This window comes from Egretta garzetta, unplaced genomic scaffold, assembly GCF_000687185.1.
Source record: "Egretta garzetta isolate BGI_Z169 unplaced genomic scaffold, ASM68718v1 scaffold166, whole genome shotgun sequence".
In the NCBI taxonomy this organism is placed as follows: domain Eukaryota; kingdom Metazoa; phylum Chordata; class Aves; order Pelecaniformes; family Ardeidae; genus Egretta; species Egretta garzetta.
In genome coordinates this window covers 2,992,975-3,011,431 of record NW_009260133.1, presented here as the reverse complement: position 1 = coordinate 3,011,431, position 18,457 = coordinate 2,992,975, and positions in this window count along the sequence as shown.

Below are 18,457 nucleotides of genomic sequence, written 5' to 3'. Positions count from 1 at the left end.
AGAGGCAGCCTTCAAAGGGCTGTAAAGGCTGCTGGGCACAGACCCGTGTGTGTAACACCATAGTGACCCAGATAAGGCACTGAAGTTGTTTACCACTAATGAAACCTCCATGACTTTTTCAATAGCAGTGTTAGAAAAGGCTTTTATAGATTCTTTAACACAAAGCAAACACATTTTATCAGTCACATGAATGAATATGTTTGCCTGTCTAAATTGCTGTATGGTACCAGGGCTGTTCCTGTTAATCTGTAACCAGGAGGCTGGCTGGAGAAGAATCACTTTGCCACCTCAGTTAAGTGTTCACTGGGGCCTGCAGAGGAGGAGAACAGCCCACACATTCATAGAAAATAACTAATGGAGGTGGCTGAGGTATAGCTTCAAAGAGAGAACAGGAGCATTTCTGAACATGTGGGGAAGAAGGGCTTATTGCTGGACATTTTCTTTTCTGAGTGCTAACTTTCGCTGTAACTTAAGAAACCAGACTACATGTGCTTTCCAGACTCTCTGGTTTTGTCTAGCGAGACGAATCCAGCCTTTCCCACTCTTCTGTTTCTCTTTTCCCACCCTATTCCAGATGTGCAGGCCTGCATAAACCAGCAGGATTCCAATTATAATGATACTTTCCCATTCACTATTCATCCAGTTTTTTCTTGATGTGAAAATGAAATGTGACCCAAAATAACCCAGTTGGGGGGGATGACTCTGTCATTATGTACATGCGATTTATTTTTCCAGGGTGTTTTTTTAATTTTATCTTTTTTTTTTCAAGCACTAAACCAAAACAAAACCCCACAAACAGGAAGAACAAAAAATTGGATGTATACAGAAGACTCCTATTCAGACCAGTGGCATCTGAGGACAGGAATTATCTCCTAGATGGAACAAATGAGCAAGACCCTGATACATGATGACTACTAGTTAAAAAAACAAATCAAGACCCATAGTGATGAGACTCAGAAAAATTACTTCTGCAGACAATACCAGCATTCTTGCTAGGAGGATAGAGATGAATAATAAGAAATATAAAGAACAAAACCTCTGACACTGTCATAGAATCATAGAATGTTTTGGGTTGGAAGGGACCCCTAGAAGTCACCTAGTCCAACCCCCCTGCAGTGAGCAGGGACACCGCTAACTAGATCAGGTTGCTCAGAGACCCGTCCAACCTTGTCTTGAATGTTTCCAGGGATGGGGCCTCCACCACCTCTCTGGGCAACCCGTTCCAGTGTTTCACTACCCTCATTGTAATGAATTTCTTCCGTATTCCTTATATCTAGTCTAAACCTACCTTGTTTTAGTTTAAAACCATTACCTCTGTCCTGGAGCAAAATTTTGATTTACTTTAATATCAGCTTTTCCAGAATCACAGAAATAAGGAATAGTATAGGATAACAGAAAAGTAAATATTATTTAGCCCAGTTTTAATACTGACCAGAGGATTGCAATGCTGTTCGCTTTTTCCTTTCCAGGTAAGTTGTGAGAGCAAAAAGAATGCATTGCTTTTTGTTGTGCAGTTTGTACATCAGAATTGGGATGTGTGGCATTTTACAGGCTAAACAAACAATACCCAGAGGCAAGCTGAAGTATAAGGCAGGAGAGTAAGTTTCTCTCAGCTCCTGTGCACTTCCCAGAAAAAAAAGAAAAGCAGTTTTTAAAGAGTGAGCCATGGTATTTTGAGTCTGGGAGGAGGCTGAATGAAAGCATGAGGACTTTGAAAGTAAAGCCGGTAAAGACCTGGGAGAAGTGAGTAAAGACTCTGATATAGGTCCTGTATCTCCAGAAAACTTGAATTGATCATTTAACATCAATTTGAAGAAAGCATGGCTGGCTCTCTGTGGCTTTCTTTTGTTTTTATCTTAAATGCTGCCAACAGTGCTTTCCTACAACAGCCTTTTGGGTTTTGCTGGACAAAATCTTTATAAAACTTGTTATAAAAGCATCATTGGGAAGTTGGTTTGATTTTTGTTGCTAAACAATCCAAGGTTAAAGGAATTTTGTTAACTAAGTTACTGCTCTGACAAACTCCTCCGGATAAATAAGAATGTGCTGAACTATTCTGAAGAAACTGTTTTCAAAATCATCTGTTTCCAATGACTTTGGCTCTCAGGTGTGGATCACACCTGTCCCGTGCCAGAACTAATTCCTAGTTTTAAGGTCAATGGTTTAGAGGTCAAAGGTCTTAAGGTTTCAGGAGATCCAGAGGAGAAAGTAGTGTCCTGATATAAAGCCCAATGGATCCAACTAACCTCTCAAAACAAGATGCTCCAGGCAAAGTTCTCAACCTGATTACCCCATTTCTGCACCTCAGGAGGTCCTGGCCTTTAGACAACAAGTTTAAAGCTCAGTTCAACAAAGCTGTCACATATCTGTTAAATTCAAAAATTTGTTGACCTTAACAATTTTGGACACTTTAGTCTCTTTCCTCTTTCCATCCCCATAAGCTGCTGAGGTTTTTAATGATTGCAGCTGGTCTCACTAAGGGGTATTTAGTACCTCTGAAAAATTGAGTAACCTTCCAGGAACACTCAGGGTGTAACTGCAACAGTGGTAGAAGGTGAGGCTTTTTCCTCTTTTTTTTTTTTTTTTTTTTTTTTCTTCTCTCTTGACATTTACTTAGTCATATACTTACTACTTTCAAATCCTCTTTCTCATGTATTTCGAATAAAAGATGGTATAATCTTATGATAGGGGAGAACCATGTAGCTGGCTGGATATCTACAGACTCGTTCACAAGTTACCAAATGTTTTAATAGGACTGGCATGCTTTGTCATAATTCTGAATACAGGACTGTAGGTTCCAAATAACTTAGTATTTTTAAAGTTTTATTTTATAATTGACATTTTTTCCTAGAATATTTTCTTTGTAAAACACTGGGTTATAGCTGGAATATTTTTTACACTCCTCTGCTTGGCTAGTATCATTGTCTGAATTAATGATAATCTGTGCCTTTAGCAGTTTAAATGATTGGATTTTTGCAGAACCTGATGCTCTGACCAGACCAGGGACATACCCAGTCATATACACGTTCCCATGGACATATGTATATCATTTTAATAGATTAGTTTGAAATCTAATTCTTTACCCTTAATACAAAAACTGGACTCAGAAGGTGTCATACATGTGAAAATTCTTGTTTACGCCAAAGGAGATTTGCTAGCACAGGGCTAATCTATAAACCTAGAAATAACAGAGGTTTGCCTTGCAGCACTTATTCAAGGAAATACATAGCAAAATATGCCTTCTGAATTCACAGCAGCCAGAAGAGTTGCCTGTTGGTATTACTTCTCACTTCTTCTCAATACAACCTGATATTCAATTTTTTCTTATTTCTGTAGATTAGGAAATTAATATAAAGATGGCATAGGTGAGAACAGAAAGTCACAAAGGAAATCTGTTGGATTTTTGTGACTGCAGCCTCCATCTCCTGTTACATAACCTTTTCCCGTGCTGGCCCAGGAGTTCTTCCTTTCACAACAGTGCTGGGCTACCTTGTGGAACAAAAATAATTTATGTTCTCTCTTTCATTCATCGCACTGAAAACTTTCTTCCAAAATTAAATGATGGAACTTCTTCGATCCTGGTTTCAAACTGGTGAAACTCTACTGAGTTCACAAGTTTTTGATGGCTGACAACTGGTGGGACAGGAGAATAATCAGGCTCACAAATTTTGCTTTAGAAGCCTGGTTTAAAAAAAAAAAAACAAAAAACCAAAACAAATTTTAAAAAGGCGAACCCAAAACCCAACAACAGCAGCAAAAAAATCCTTGTAAACCACAGCCATGAGAAAACACTGAGAACCCTCAATCAGAAATTATGAATTGTCAAGCAACTGAGTCTCATTTGAAATTATCAGACTAGAACGGATTCTGAAGAGAATTCCAGGTTTACAGCTGCATATGGAAATGTTGATCTGTATTATAGCTACATAGACACATTTAAAAGCCTGGTTTAAAAAAAAAAAAAAACAACAAACCAAGTCACATTTAAAAAGGCTGAGCACTTGCCTGTGCACTTGAACAAGATTTTAAACAATTAGGCAACTAGCAATGGCTTCTGATCCCATGGAAACGGCTGTAGAAAAAAAAGGCCTTCCTCCATTGAAAAGTGATTAGTTTAAAGCATTCTGTCCCATTTTTGGCAGTTTGATGGCAGTTTCCATGGGGATGGGAGTAGAGGATTGCTGAAGTGTTATCATAACTCCTGCAAATGACACAGATGGAGGTTAAAAGATGTAAATTATATTTCAACAGCACCTGTAAATGTATTAATTTTGGGAGAGGGAGAAGGGAAAGACAACAAAATGTTTTTCCTCTCTCCATCTCCAATACATCTCTGATGAATGACACAACTTGCCAGAATAAAATAAAAAGATCTTTTTGGCCTCTCATTCATAGTTCTGCAATGCAGTAATATTTACCATGTTGAGAACATAACGACCAGGGGTGTCAAATTTCTTCAAAAGTAGATATCGTTATGCTCATTTTACAAATTGGACCGCTGAGTCAGAAAAAAGTTTAAGTGGCCAAAAGACCAGGGATCGGGGATATTGCTGGAAAAACACTGTCTGCTTGTTTCTAAAACTTTGGCTAGGTGACTGTACAGCTCAAATAATGAATTTTTTTTTCAGGATTCCTGTCTCAGGCCTCTGAGGGCACCATCAGGCCCCAGTGTCCCTGCCCAGCACCCAGGGCTCCCCTCACTCTGCCCACAGCCCAGGACCCCATCTCAACCCCCCGGTGCCATCAGCCCCTGCCCCAGTGACACTGCAGCAGGCCCACAGCCTGGCCTGGCCTCTGCCTGTCCCCGTCCCCAGGGAGCTGCCCGATGCCTGGGGCTGGAGCTTCCCCAGTAGCCCCCAGCTGATCACTCATGGCTGGGACAGTGGCCCCGGCCTCGGAACCCCGCCCCCTGCCTGCCGGATCCTCCCAGGGAGGTGCTGGCCCAGGCAGTACCCTGGCCGTGAGCCCAGGCAGGGGCTGATGGACCTGGGCTGGGCTGAAATGGAGTCCTGGGCCATGGGCAGGGTGGGGGAAGCCCTGGGGTGGCCAGGCAGGGGCAGGCAGGGCTGCAGGTGCCCGCAGGGCCTGGCCCTGCAGTGACAACCAGTAACAAGAGCAAGAGTTTTCTTGGGAGCTGATTTTTGAAGCTTTTCAGCTCTGGCAGTCCCAAAACAGAAAGGTAAATTTTGTAGCTTCTGAAAATGATCTCATATGGAGTGCTGCACCATCGTGGCTTTCTAACATCTTTCCCGTCTGCGATGTGGGGAAATGATGGTGCTTGAACCCGGTGCTCTCTCTGTTTCAGCTGACGGTTGGGCCTGAAACCTGAAGAGTTTGAATTACTTGTGCTTTGATAATTTATGCACTCAGTCAAACAGATACCTAAAGGGATTTTTTGGAGAGGAGGAGGGGAGATTTGGGAGGGGAGGAAGAGAGTACACGGTTCTCACAGACCCAAGCTGCGAAAAGATCTTCTTGTCACCCTTCTTTTCCTTTGTTTTTCTAGTTGGTAACATTGAGGACATAGTTTGTGACTGTGAATTATGGAGTATGTCCATGGAGATTAAAATCTCTTCAATACATTCATGACATGAAAAAAAATTACTATGTGGATTGCTCATGGAAAATCTAATTTTAAACAATGTTTCTTAGCTGTGATTTGTTGGAGAGCTGCACGGCATCGTTCCTCTGGTCTGATGTGATGAACATTGAGGTGGTACTACATATGCCGTACTAGCTCGTAATTTCCTATGAAGGACATAGATGCACTGAAGAATAGATACTGGCCTTCGTTTAAAGTTGTCTCGGTATTGCATTATGCAAATACAATGGCTTTTTTGCCAATGCGTATTGTGACAAATACAGAATTCAACTACCATTAGTTCCACTTTCTTTTAAAAAAATATATTTGTCAATTTTAATACTTTTCAGTTTATCTTTACTCTTTTAAGTTGTGCTGTGGAACCCTTCACAGTTACAGCTGAATTTAATTTTAATTTCAAGCTGACTCCTAGCCTAATCAACATTCAATGCATTTCTCTGGTCTGCCTAAATCTATTTAAATGAGGAGAATATTCTTTCCACTGTCCTATTTGGGTAGGAAAAGACATCAATCATTTCACAAGTGGTAAGAAACTGAGAGAACAAAGGTTTAAAGGTGAACACTACATAATTACTTAGTGCATGACTCTTGATGTGAGTGATTCTTGTCTATTCATCTTCAAACCTCCGTCTGTAGTTTTATGACTTCATGAAGAGTCAGCTTTGTTAGAGAGAATTGCTGAATCAGACTGTGGAAGTGTCATTTGCTAAAGTTCCAATCTGATAGCAGACCTTTTTTGATTAAATAATTTATGTAAATTGTTTAGATTTGGTTGGCAATATATGGCGCAAACAATGACTAAAGAAATGCCTGATCTCACAAAGAAATCCAGGATTTTCAGAAAATCTGAAGAGGACAATCACAGGTTGAAGTGCAGGGACTGTATTAGGGGGGAAAACATGGAGATCAGCTGTATTTGGAGCATCTACAGAAAGGAAGTAAAGCCATTGGTATTTCAATGGGTGAGAACATGCAAAATCAAATCAAGGAAGGGAGTCACCTATCTCTTCTTCAAGAATTAGCCCTAATTTCTTTAATTCTTTGTAAGTGTGAAAATCAGAAAGCATCTAAGTTCAGACTGCATTATAAAGATCCTTTGCACATTTTAAAAACCACTGTAACTCTCTCCACCATCTCCAGCTCCCATCACGTAGAACTTAAAAGCTATACCTTTTCTTAGTAGTCAGAAGCCATTTCTATGAGCTGGAAAATACTCTAATATTCTTTCTGTAACTATGGGGATGTGCTTTAACAGTTCCACATGCTCAAGGTAAAATGCATGTTATATTTAAATCATTTTGACAAATTTTTGTCACACCCTGCTAGGGTTGAAGGATGACTTACTGATAATGCACCTTGGTGGCTATTTAACTGAAAGCAAATATTTATGCTCGTTTTCAGTTAATTTTGAGGCAGAGTGGAATTGCTAATGGTGAGACCACTCCCTATAAATGGTGCTACTTTGTCAAAGTTGAAATAAGTGGAATTGTTGTTTATGCTATATTTTCAAATATTTTTAGTGGCATTCACTGTTGACTGAAAAATGTAAAATTGAAAATGAATTATGAACCTTTCATATGCATATTAATAAACAGCTTTCAGAACTACACTGCGATTGTTGTGACTGGACACCTCAATCACAACAGAAAGCTAAGCTCTGTTAAACTAAGTTTTTTATTACTGCTGAAAGTAGACCTAATACAATGCTCTGAATAGTAAAATTTCTTCAAGTAGGATATATAATTTAAAATCTGGTGAAACTTGGCAAACTATTGTTTAATTTGCTGTTGCAATCAAGTGGTTTGTATGAAACATTGATGTAAGACTGAACTGGTATGTTTTAATGCTTTTGTAGTACTTGGCTTTCATATAATTTAACAATTTGGAAAAAAAGAAGAATTTTGTCAGCCTATATGGATTTTTTTTTTCTTTATTCTGATACTTGTACTTCAGACTCCACTGTGAACAACTGAGAAACTTCTGCATAAACTGCAGCCCTATGGCAAATATTTGTCTTTATTGAGCTATGTGAAATAATCTTCCAACTCAATCTGGAAAGAACAAGTTGTCTTTTCAGGGGTTGGATGTCGGTGGGATGTAATCATCAGAGTCACTAGCATGTCTATGATCTGTGAAAGGAATGCAATAAGCTAAAAATTCCCAATTAGAGCCAACCTTTGGTCCCGATTGCTTTGCTTTGCCTTTTCAGTGTGTTAAGCGAATAGACTCTTAACACTATGCAGAATCTTTCCCTCAGAAAGCAGGCAGCATAAATCTTCAAATACTAAATGATTAAGCATACACGAAAATTCTGGCTAAACTGATTTTAAGGCAGACTAGATCTATTCTAGAAATTTATTTCACACTTCTTTTCCTTTGCATTTCAGTGGCATTTCTAAAATGAGTTCATAAAGTAATTTAGAATATTTGGATTTTAAGGTACTGCAAAAGTGGAAACTATTCTTTTGGAGTACAAGTACATTTGAATGAATTTCTGACAACAGTTCTTTGTAAGGGGGGGTATGAAATATTTCCAGAAGTTTTCTTTCTCCTTATATGCTATTTCTGCACATAAGTATACAAAAATAGAAGTCTGGGGTAACATCAAGATATAAAGAGTAAAATTTGAATGATTAAACGAGATAATTGGCTTTTATTTCAGATATGCAAGTTACAGTATTAATGCGGATAATTTTATTTTTTTTTAATTTTCTGTTGTTAGTTTTTGTTAATAAGTTCCTGCAGTGAAATTCTGCACTGAAAATAAAGTTACTTAATGTTTATGTTTTTTCATCTTCAAAGTCCAAGAAAGACAAGAAATTAATAAAATAATGGTTTGTTCTTAAAATAAGGGATAGAGAGTCATTCTGTCTGATTTTGTTTCAGATGCTTTCTGACTTTTGAAAACCCAGCTGCCGTTGTTTTCCCACTGTGACTCTGTTTCTTGTCCCATGGTCTTCAGTCTTTGATTATCTTCTTTCCAACTGGAAAAATAATTTTTCTGGAATTCTCAGATTTATGTGTAAGACAGACTCCACAGACAGGTCTTAAGAATGGAAGCTGCTTGCTGATATCCTGAGTTGTCTTTTGAATGTAAAGATTTACTTGCAAAGAGCAAGTTACCCTTCAGTATCATTATAACCAAAATAAGCTGAAAGTTACAATATTTAGAAATGTAGAAAGTAAATAATTACGTATGCACATGTATGTATGTAGTCTGCATATGTATTAATTTCTTCTTCCCAAAATATCAGAAGGGTCTTGGGTTCCCAGACTTGCTTGTTAGGGGCAATGAGAAGCGCAATGACAAACTCCATCGGTGACTTTATATGATGAATCTGAACACTTGGTACAACCCATCACTTCTGGAAACAATGTATGTGACTCTCGGTGGAGTAAACTGTGTGTACATAGATTTCTAAATATAGATGTAGTAATTCAGAGTCCGTTACTGTCAGTCATATCAATATAGATGTTAAAAATGTCTGAACCTATTTTTGCTCTTGAAAAATAAGAGCAGTTATGAGATTTTAGCAACTGTGTGATGTGCTTTTGAGAAACCGTGTGACTGATTTTCCATGCCTTAGCAGTCTGTGATAGAAATTGGTGTGTGTGTCCTGATATCTGCATCTCTATATGTAATATATATACAACCATACGCACAACACATTTTTTCTGGTCTAAAAAAGAAAGGCCTGTAGTGGAAAGTGCTATCTACTGCCATGTCCAAAGCTGGCAGCGCATTTGGAGCAGCTGGCATTTGCCTTCACATGTAGGAAATCCCTTCTTCACGGTACAAAACAATATAGAGAACTCATGTGCACTGACGTTTATTTTATCCCTTTTACTTTAAACTTACTTTAGCGCAACAGCAAGCAGTCTGAGTTGGACCAGTGACTGCATTTTGTGAACACTGAAAATCTGGTAATTATGATGAAGCTTAATCATAATATAACCCCAATCTTCTCGTAAAAACTCTACAGACATTTTGTATTAGGAGGAGAATGGGGAAGACAGACACAGAAGACAGAGCAATGTATAACCGCTTTTCACTCCTGATAATTTTCTCCTTACATCTTAAACATATCTACTCTTCTGTCAGATCAGACTGACATATGGGATGGGGTAAAAGTCAGGAGAAAGGTTATTCTACAAGCTGTGAAACTGTTCTGCTGTTGCTGGGAAAAAGAAAAAAAAAAAAAGTGTTAGCGTATTTAGAGGAAGCTTTCGTCCTAGAGAAACACCCCAGTGTGATTTCAGTATAGTATAGATTAATTTCCCTTACATCTATTTCAGTATTTTCTGTGACATGTCTATTAATTATGAAATCTATTTGTTGCACTGGCAGTTTTCAACCTCTAATGTCCGCCGTAGCCCATCTGCTCCGCCCACAAAACCAGAGTCCAGAATAGTGAATTGGCTGTGTCACAGTTGCTTCCCCAGCAGCCAGATGTCTTCTCAAATCAAAATGTTTGGCTGCGAGTGGTCTTTTTAACCAGAGAGGCTACAGTCCTTCAGAGAGAATAAGATGAACTGCCCAGTGTCCCCATGGAGAAGATACAGCTATTGACTTCAGCCTGGAGCCATTCATTTGGTTAAACCACGGTAGCTGGGAGAAACATATAATGGGGATCACATTTAAAAAAAAAATAAAAACCGCAAACAAACAAAAAAGGTTTTAAGTGGGAGCAAACCCAAGCAGTTTACCATGAACGTTGTGTTACATTCTGGCTTTATATTAACAGGAGATGTTATCAACCTCAAGGGAACCCTTACAGGAATAACACAGGTATTACAATTATCACAATGGGGTAAAAGAGAAAGACTGGCTGAGACAAAGTGTAGCAGCTCAACAAACACTTTTAAAGGCTAAAAACTCCAAGCAGAAAGAAACATCACTCTGTGTAGCATACAAAATGTGTAAGGAGTATGGACTTTTCCGTCCCTTTCTCAGCTAAGCAATTTTCCAGCTTAATCTGGTGTTCTCCCGTGATTCTTCGGATTTTTTTCTTACTAGGCCTGGCATTATCAATTATTATGTGACCCTCTCTCCAGCAGGTCAGGTCAAGCTTCCAAAATCAAGCATGTTCAGCTCCATCAGAATGGAAATAAAAAAGTCTCATGTAAGCGTAAGAGTGAAAAGCAGAGGAGCTTTGTTTACAGAGTTGTGAGAGTGCGTGCACAACACGGCAGAAAAACATACTGCGAGGAGCCAAGCTTTAAGGCAGGGAAGGAGCCAGAGCAGGTGATTTTAAGAGGTCGTTTCACCTCTAGCATGTCTAAAACCATGCCTGTGTTCCTATAAAACTTCTTATCTGTGATGTTAAAGTGCTTTTCCAAAGTCAGGTATTACTGTCTTCGTTTCAAGACAGTGAAGTCATGACAAGGAGGGAGTCTAAAATAGATATATATTTCCTCACCAAAAAATAAAATTCAAAGAGCTACACAAAAAAATTTTGTAATAAAAAAGTGCACTGTAAGATCCCATCAGAACAAGACTCCAGGCTTGCAGTCATAGGGAGCATTTCCATGCAGCATGGCCCCAACTTCAAATTTCAGTTTTCGTTCCACTGCTGTGGAATGAGGAATAAAAACTGTCTCTTGCTAAGACAGCTCTAGGGGACAAATATGTCTCTTTCTAGAGCTTTAGGACTGGTGCAGTTGCCCTGCCTTGCCTGCATTCCCCATAAGGAACTCACCTTTCTCTCTTCCCTGTTGTGTCTGCGAACTTTTCAGTCAAAAATTCACTATATACGTTCCTCTTTTCTAGCAACTATATACTGAGTACAGTATAAGTACAAGATGCCAGTGAGTGGATCTAGTATTATTTTAGATTGACCTTGCACAGGGTGTAATGTATTTGGAGAATATGATCCAGTCTTTATATTTCCTCTCACCTTCTTTCTGCTCTTGCTAACAGCTATCTTCAGTTGGAAAAGCTGTGGAATTTGTGTGGGGTATAGAATATATGATGTTGTGGGTTAAGAGATTTCCTGGCAAGTGAGAATTTTGCTTTGTTTTCAGGAGGGAAAGTGCAAATTTACTTGAACCACCCTAACTCCAGGATGGAAATTACCCATGTTTCTGTTTAGGAGGCACTTTTATGAGCAGCAAGCAAATATGATCTTTAGTAGAAAACAGAGATGCAAGGAAAAGTTTTTAGTGAATAGAAAGCCCAAAGAAATACAATTACACAGTAGGGATTAATTTCTTAAAATGTATTCATGCTTGTGCTGCGGCCACTCTTGCAGTTTCTTCACTTTACGTATAGAGGTGTAGAAGTACGCAGTTGAAGTGGCTTTTGTACAATTAATCATAAAACAGGCTCAGTTAATTTGTCTCACAAATATATTTTTTTGTGCAAGGACTCACCAGAGCTTCACAGCAGTAGCACTAATTGTAATTCTCAGTGTGTAAAAAGAAAATGTGGATTTATCTGTGTGCTAAGCAAATTCTCCGAGTAGTGACTATTGTGAATTAAAAAGTTTAAGATCTAAAAGGTATTTGGCAACTTGGGGTATATCTGAACGCTCACTTCCCCCTTCTCAACAGTGGTTCCCATAGTGTATTTGTTTTGTACCTCTATAGTCTTGAAACAGAGAGGGAAATACAACTGGGTAGGAGATGATGTCAGCCTCTGTGTTATCAAAAGATACAGTGAGTATGTGTGTGTGTGTTTGGAGAAAAGGAAAAGATACTGGCTTTGAACCCAAGCAAGACAGCTGTGTCTGCCATGCCATTACTGTTGCTGGATCAGTACTGAGAGAGGAAAAAAAAATAATCCTTTGGACCCTCTGCTTCTGCAGCTGTCGGACAAAGGTCTGAGCTTCCTGCAAACACTGTGAAGACATCATCTCTCAAAGGGTCTAGGGAAAGCTTTATAAAAGCAGAGAGATGGAGGGGAAACCTCTCCCTCTCTCCCTCCCATCTACAGGGCACTCGTCCACTGGTGTGCCAGGAATGAAGAGATTTTCTGTCTGCTCTGCCTATACAGCCTCATTTCCTGTGCATGCTTGGGCCCAAATCCTCAGCTAGTTTGGCACAGCTTTGCCCAAGTCAATGGAGCTGCCCCTCTCAGGACTTAGCAGCTGAGGATACAGCCTTCAGTGTTATTCTTAGGCTCTCTGGCATGCTGAAAGCAGAGAGGAGCATCGTGCTTGTCTATGCACCCTTTGACTAGGTGAGCTGATCTTACAGCTACGAAGCTGAGTGGATGTGAGGTTTGAGGAGGGGGTGCACCGTTTTCTGGGAACTGAGTCCTAACTATTGTTCCATGTTTCCTTCAAGGGTGGAAATCTAGTATGCTGGGACAGGGTTAAATCCATTGGGAAAGTGCAGTTTTCATGAGCCTGATAGTCTGAATTTATGCACTCTGAATTTTTTTAACCATTTCTTTTCTCTCCTGACAGAAACTAATCCCAAATCTGGATTTTTGTTTTCATTTTCACATTTTGTGCCTGAACTTCTGCCAGATTACACCCAGGGGGGACTTGAGCCTTTAGCCACATAATGGGTGAGTGAGCTTAAGAAAGTATACATTTTCTGCACCTTAATCATTCTAAGGACCACAAAACTACATCTAATACATTTGTAAACCAGTCACATGGGAAGGAAGGTCTGGAAGTATCGAACAAACTGAAATCACTTGCTGAGTGATTTGAGAAATTCTTCCACTTTTTAGGTGGAATGTGGCAACTGTTAAACAGTACATGGCAACCACAGAGACAGTCTGGGACAGGATGGGAATCAGGAATACAATATTCTTGTGGGAACTGTGGGGGAAATAGAGAGAGACAGACTGCCGTGCAATAAACTCCAGGATCTGTTTGTGCAGAGGAATGCACAGTTGGGGGGGTGGGGGGTGGAAGGGAAGAGAGGAATAGGAAAAATAGACTTCCCCTCTGTGAAATGGATATTATTTAAAACAATAGCTGAGAATTTCTCAAATTACCAAAAAATATGATGCTGAAGAATACAGAGACAAATACAGAAGTGAAGAGGGGGAAAGAGAGAGCAAGAGAAGTCTCAAAATCAGCTGGATAGTGCTGGTAATTTCAAGACTACAGGAGGAATACTTGTTCTAATCTGTGAGCCTTCTTGATACTGTCTAATGAAAAAGTACATGGAAGAGAATTTTACCAAAATTGTTATCATGGAACATAATGCTATGGGGATTTCCAAGTGGGGACTTCCTAAGCTGAACTTTAAATAGGACCTTTTTTTTTTAATTATTTCTCTTTTTAAGGCTGTTGCTTTGTACTTGCAGTTATTTTCAAGGGAAAATGCTAATTCTGAGCCTACAAGCACATAACTAAAAGGCAAGTTTCAAAAGAATTTTGCTCCTTCTTTTATCCTACGATACATGACAAACTTTCAAAATCTTTTAGTGTACCTTTTAAAAAAGACAGACCCTAAGTGTCTGGCTGTAAGCTTTTGGGCACTGAACACTTTCAAAAATCTGAGCCTTCTTTAGCTGCCTAATTAGGCACCGCTTGTGAGTGGTGGAGCATGTGAAAAATTGCTCTTTGCCCCAAATGTCAAAAAAGATGCCACTCAACCTCTCTTGCACTCTCTGGGTTCCACTTTGTCTGAGACTGTAGATCGCAGATGCGGTTCATTGCTGCTTAATCTTCAGGTTTGCTGTGTTCCCGAGGGCTTGACCTGCGAGTTTCTGAGTACTGCTGCCGAAATCCTTTTAGTTTAGCTGGAGAGTACTCCACAGCTCACCAGCCCAAGTCAGACGGTGTTATCCTGTCATATGTTTGTCCTTCTTCTGGAAGCACTGGGGTACTTTTTTTCTTTTTCCTGGAGTGAATTTAAAATGTGATTTGACTTGAGGCTTTTGCGACTGCTGCTCTTATTGATGCTTGAAAATGGGGTATGTAGCATAAGTAAACCTGCTACATTTGAAGAATCTTGATCTGTATGGATGAACTTCTGAGCCTCTGTCAACTTCAGTGAGCACAGAAATCTGCTTGTGCAGCTCAGGCCCTAATTGTGCAACAAGGACTCTGTTTCGTTTTTCCATAACGCAGCATGTCAGCAGAAACACGAAGGGTAGAGCCAAGGGATCCTGTCTCCCAGGCTCCTACGCTTTCTCTGGACAATCATTTTCCCTTAGAAACCAATAAGTTATGGACTAAAGACTGCTCCATTTAAAACTATCTTGGGCTTTATCGCTAAAAGGATTTAATAAAAGAGGAGTGATTACTCAAGTATGTTACTGCCGAGGGGGGTGAGGATAGTTAAAACTTATGAAAAGGCTTTGCTGGCAGCAGAAAAAGCACAGTAACCACTTAAAAATATCGTTGCTAGTGTTTTTATTTTAAAAATGGAAAAAGTGAGTCAGCACTGAAGGCTCTGTATTCACTGCTATGTCTGAACTCAGCTGCTCTGGAGAGTCTCCCCATTCCCTCCCCCACTCTATGCTGTTGGCACACGTGAATATAGCTACTCCTAATTTAGCAACATGCAGTCGCTACCTTTGCATGGGCTCTACCAATGATCCTGAGAGGTTGTCTGCTGTAGGAATTTCTTTTCCAAGGCTGTAGGCAATGGTGGTCTCTGAACAGAAATACAGGGAAAATAATATGCAGGAATTGTTTTCAGGTGACAAGTGGGTTACGTCTCCAGACCACTGGAACAAGAAAATGATGCTGGTGGAGCATAGCTCCAGTAGCAAGAAACCAAATGGATTTTCTTATACACTTATCCTCATTTATACTTGGTCTGGAGGCTCTTTCACTGTGGTGATAACTCTGGGCATACCTACAGAAAATAAATCTTTCCAAATTTTAGGAGATTTTGTAACGCGCTCTGGGCTTGATCAGCTCTGATTCTATACTGTATTTTGCATTGTGATAAAGGGCAGAATAGCTGTATTAGAGGGTCTCTAGCAGTTATTGGCTCCATAGGAAATAAATAAGGGTGAGCTGTTTTCTGAGATATGAAGAATATTCTGTGCTGCTGTCGCAGAGGTGTGTATGAAAATGTGGAACACACCATCTTCCATGTCCTCACGCAGAAAGACTTCCTGCCTGGCATGCAGCTTTTTTTTTCCTAAGGAAAAACTATATTCCATATTTTTTTTTTTTCTTCAGATTCTCCCGTGGGTCCCAGTCTGACAGGGTTTTCAATGCACACTGCAAGCCTAAGCGAAATACGCGCCGCCCTGTGAAAGAGATAGGTTACATAAGCGGCCTCCGAGGCTGACACAGTGCTGGGCTGCAGTATAAACTGTCTCTGGGATGGATAAAAACCATCTCGCAACCTAGGATTAACACTGATTCTTGTCAGGGGCTCTTGATTCGACAGAAGAGAAGGAAATTTGCGTGTGCTATTTTAGTGAGTTTTAGCAGCTATATAAACCACAGTTTGAAAGCCTGATGTGTATCTAACCATCAGCATGCCTGAACTGTGTTTGATAAAAGGGGCAGTGAGCTCCAGTTCTGCAGCCCTCACTCCCTTTCCTTCTCCTCTGCAACTAGAGAACAACCAGGGCTATTTGCATATAAATCCTGGGCATTTGGCAACTTTTGCTGCAGCATGAGAGAAAAGGAAAGAAATGCAAATTCCCCATAAGATAATTTGTGTTTCAGCCATGCTACAGAAGATTTAGCTTATCCACTGCTTGGCAAGCAATCCCAGCAAGGCATCTGGGGGTCTGCCTGCCTGTCTGAAGCTTCTCTACTGTGGCCAGAGCCCAGTATCTGGAAGGTTGACTGAAGTTCTGGGGTTGCAACAGTGGTTGCAGTTTGACCCCTCAGATACTGCAAGTTTCGCTTTGTGGAGGGCGAGATGGAGCTTTCCTGGAGGTCACTCCAAAGCTCCTGATTGGACATCCACAGGGACTGCTTGCTGTGACAGAGCTCACTTAATTCCAGTCTTGGTGAAAAACAGGTGGCTTCTGCTTTGACTTCTCTAATAGCCCAACAAGCTGCCTTCTAGCAGCACACACAGGCTTGGAGGTGTCCTCCTAGATCTCCAGGCAGGACATTCTAACACATCCACCTTTTTACTTCAGGGGAGAGGAAAGTTGTGTGTTACTCAAATTTCCTGGTGAACTACTGGCAGGCATTCATATTGTGTGGTAGAAGACAAATACTTTAAATACCTGTGTTAAAAAAGATCAGAAAAGTACCTATATACCAGAAACAAATCCCTGTAGTTAATGCCCCATTATCCTAAATATGGATCTGCATGGGAGAGAGGGGGAAGAAGCTGGATCATTGTAATTACTGAACACCTCAGGTCATGTCTGCCACCATACCAAACATTTCACTGGAGATATTTAGCACTTCACAGAGTTGTATGAATGCTACAAGTTCAGTTTCAAAGCACAAAGGTGAATTAAGGAATGGATTTACAAGGAGGATGGTGTAATACCAAAATATTAAACTTATGATATTAGTCCTGCACACCACTACCACGCCCTATTTTTTCTTCAAATTTCTTACCAAAGACCTGCAGAAGGCTTTTGCGTGAAGGTTGTTACATGAAGCTGTTAGATATGGATATATAAATGTATCCTCCTGGTACACACTGCTTTCAGAAAGCCTAAAAGCAAACTATAAAGTGCTGCAAGGTCTTGCCTCCTGCAGATCACAGCCTTATCTATCAAATCTATTGGACACTTACAGACTGCTGGTTTTTATACATACTTATGTCTTGGGTAAAAAGATTTTTTAAATTGCATCTGCTTTTTGTTCCTCATTTATCAAGGGTAATTCTTGGTATCTTCCAAAGGAGTGCCACCTTGATGTTCTGCAGGTTTAACAAACAGTGGTTTGCTTAGAGTTGCAGATAAAATTGCCAAACTTTTATCAGTCAAACCATCTTCAAAATATGTTTTCTTTCTAGGAGAAAGGCCTACACACAAGACTTTTATGGCATTGTGCATTTATAGCTTTATTCTGTACTGTGAATGAACGGATCACTCCAGAAAACACTGAGCAGAAGCATTTGATGAGCATGCTCAGCAGTGTGAGAAGCTCTGAGTGGTGAGGCAAAGGTGCAAGGAACCTGCTTTGTTTTCTGTTCTTCCACAAGGGAAGGAACGGAAAGGCTTATCTGAGTTTGAGAATGGTTGAGTGTGTCACCACAGGGCTGGCTTTCTCTGAACAGCTGAGGAGCCAAAGCTCTGCCCCCCACCCCTGAGTCTTGCAGAGCTCTCCGCAGGGAAGTGGCAGACAACGGCAGGACAAAGGGTGGACAAAGGCTGTGGCAGCTGGTCAGTCCAAGCTTTCCAGAGGGTGGTGGGGCCTGTGTTCTGCTGGTGCTCTGAGGCAAAACACACACAAGCTTCACTGGTGCTCCACCAACCAGAAAGCTCGCTGTTTGCAATTCCCGCTAGTATTGGAAAGAGCCTACATCCAGAATGTTTTGGGTGTCAGTGCCTATATCCTGTCTCTGTCATCAAGTGATATAATAACATATTTTGCACCTTTGAATGCCTATCTTGCACACTGCTCACAACGGTGTCCCTTGGGGCTCTTTCTAACATTGCAAACTTAGCGTGGTCTCAGTCAGCAGCCATTTTTTTCTGAATCCATCTGCTTTATTCAATTCCAGTGCTTGGAGGAACATCTGGACCAGTAGTAGAAATAAGGCTGTTATCTTCCAAATCTGAAGGATTAGGAAAGATAACATATTTTACCAGTGAAAAGGGAGATTGAAGTAATTGCTAATGGGAATTGTGACACAAAATATTTCAGCAAATCAAGCGTGCTCAAAATACTGTTCTCTATGTAAAGCTGTTATAAGAGAAATATTTAAGGTTTTGAAACATATTGCTTTGCATTGGAAATACAGTTTGTCTGTAGTTGAATCTATGATAGTAATTGATTCTGTACAGCT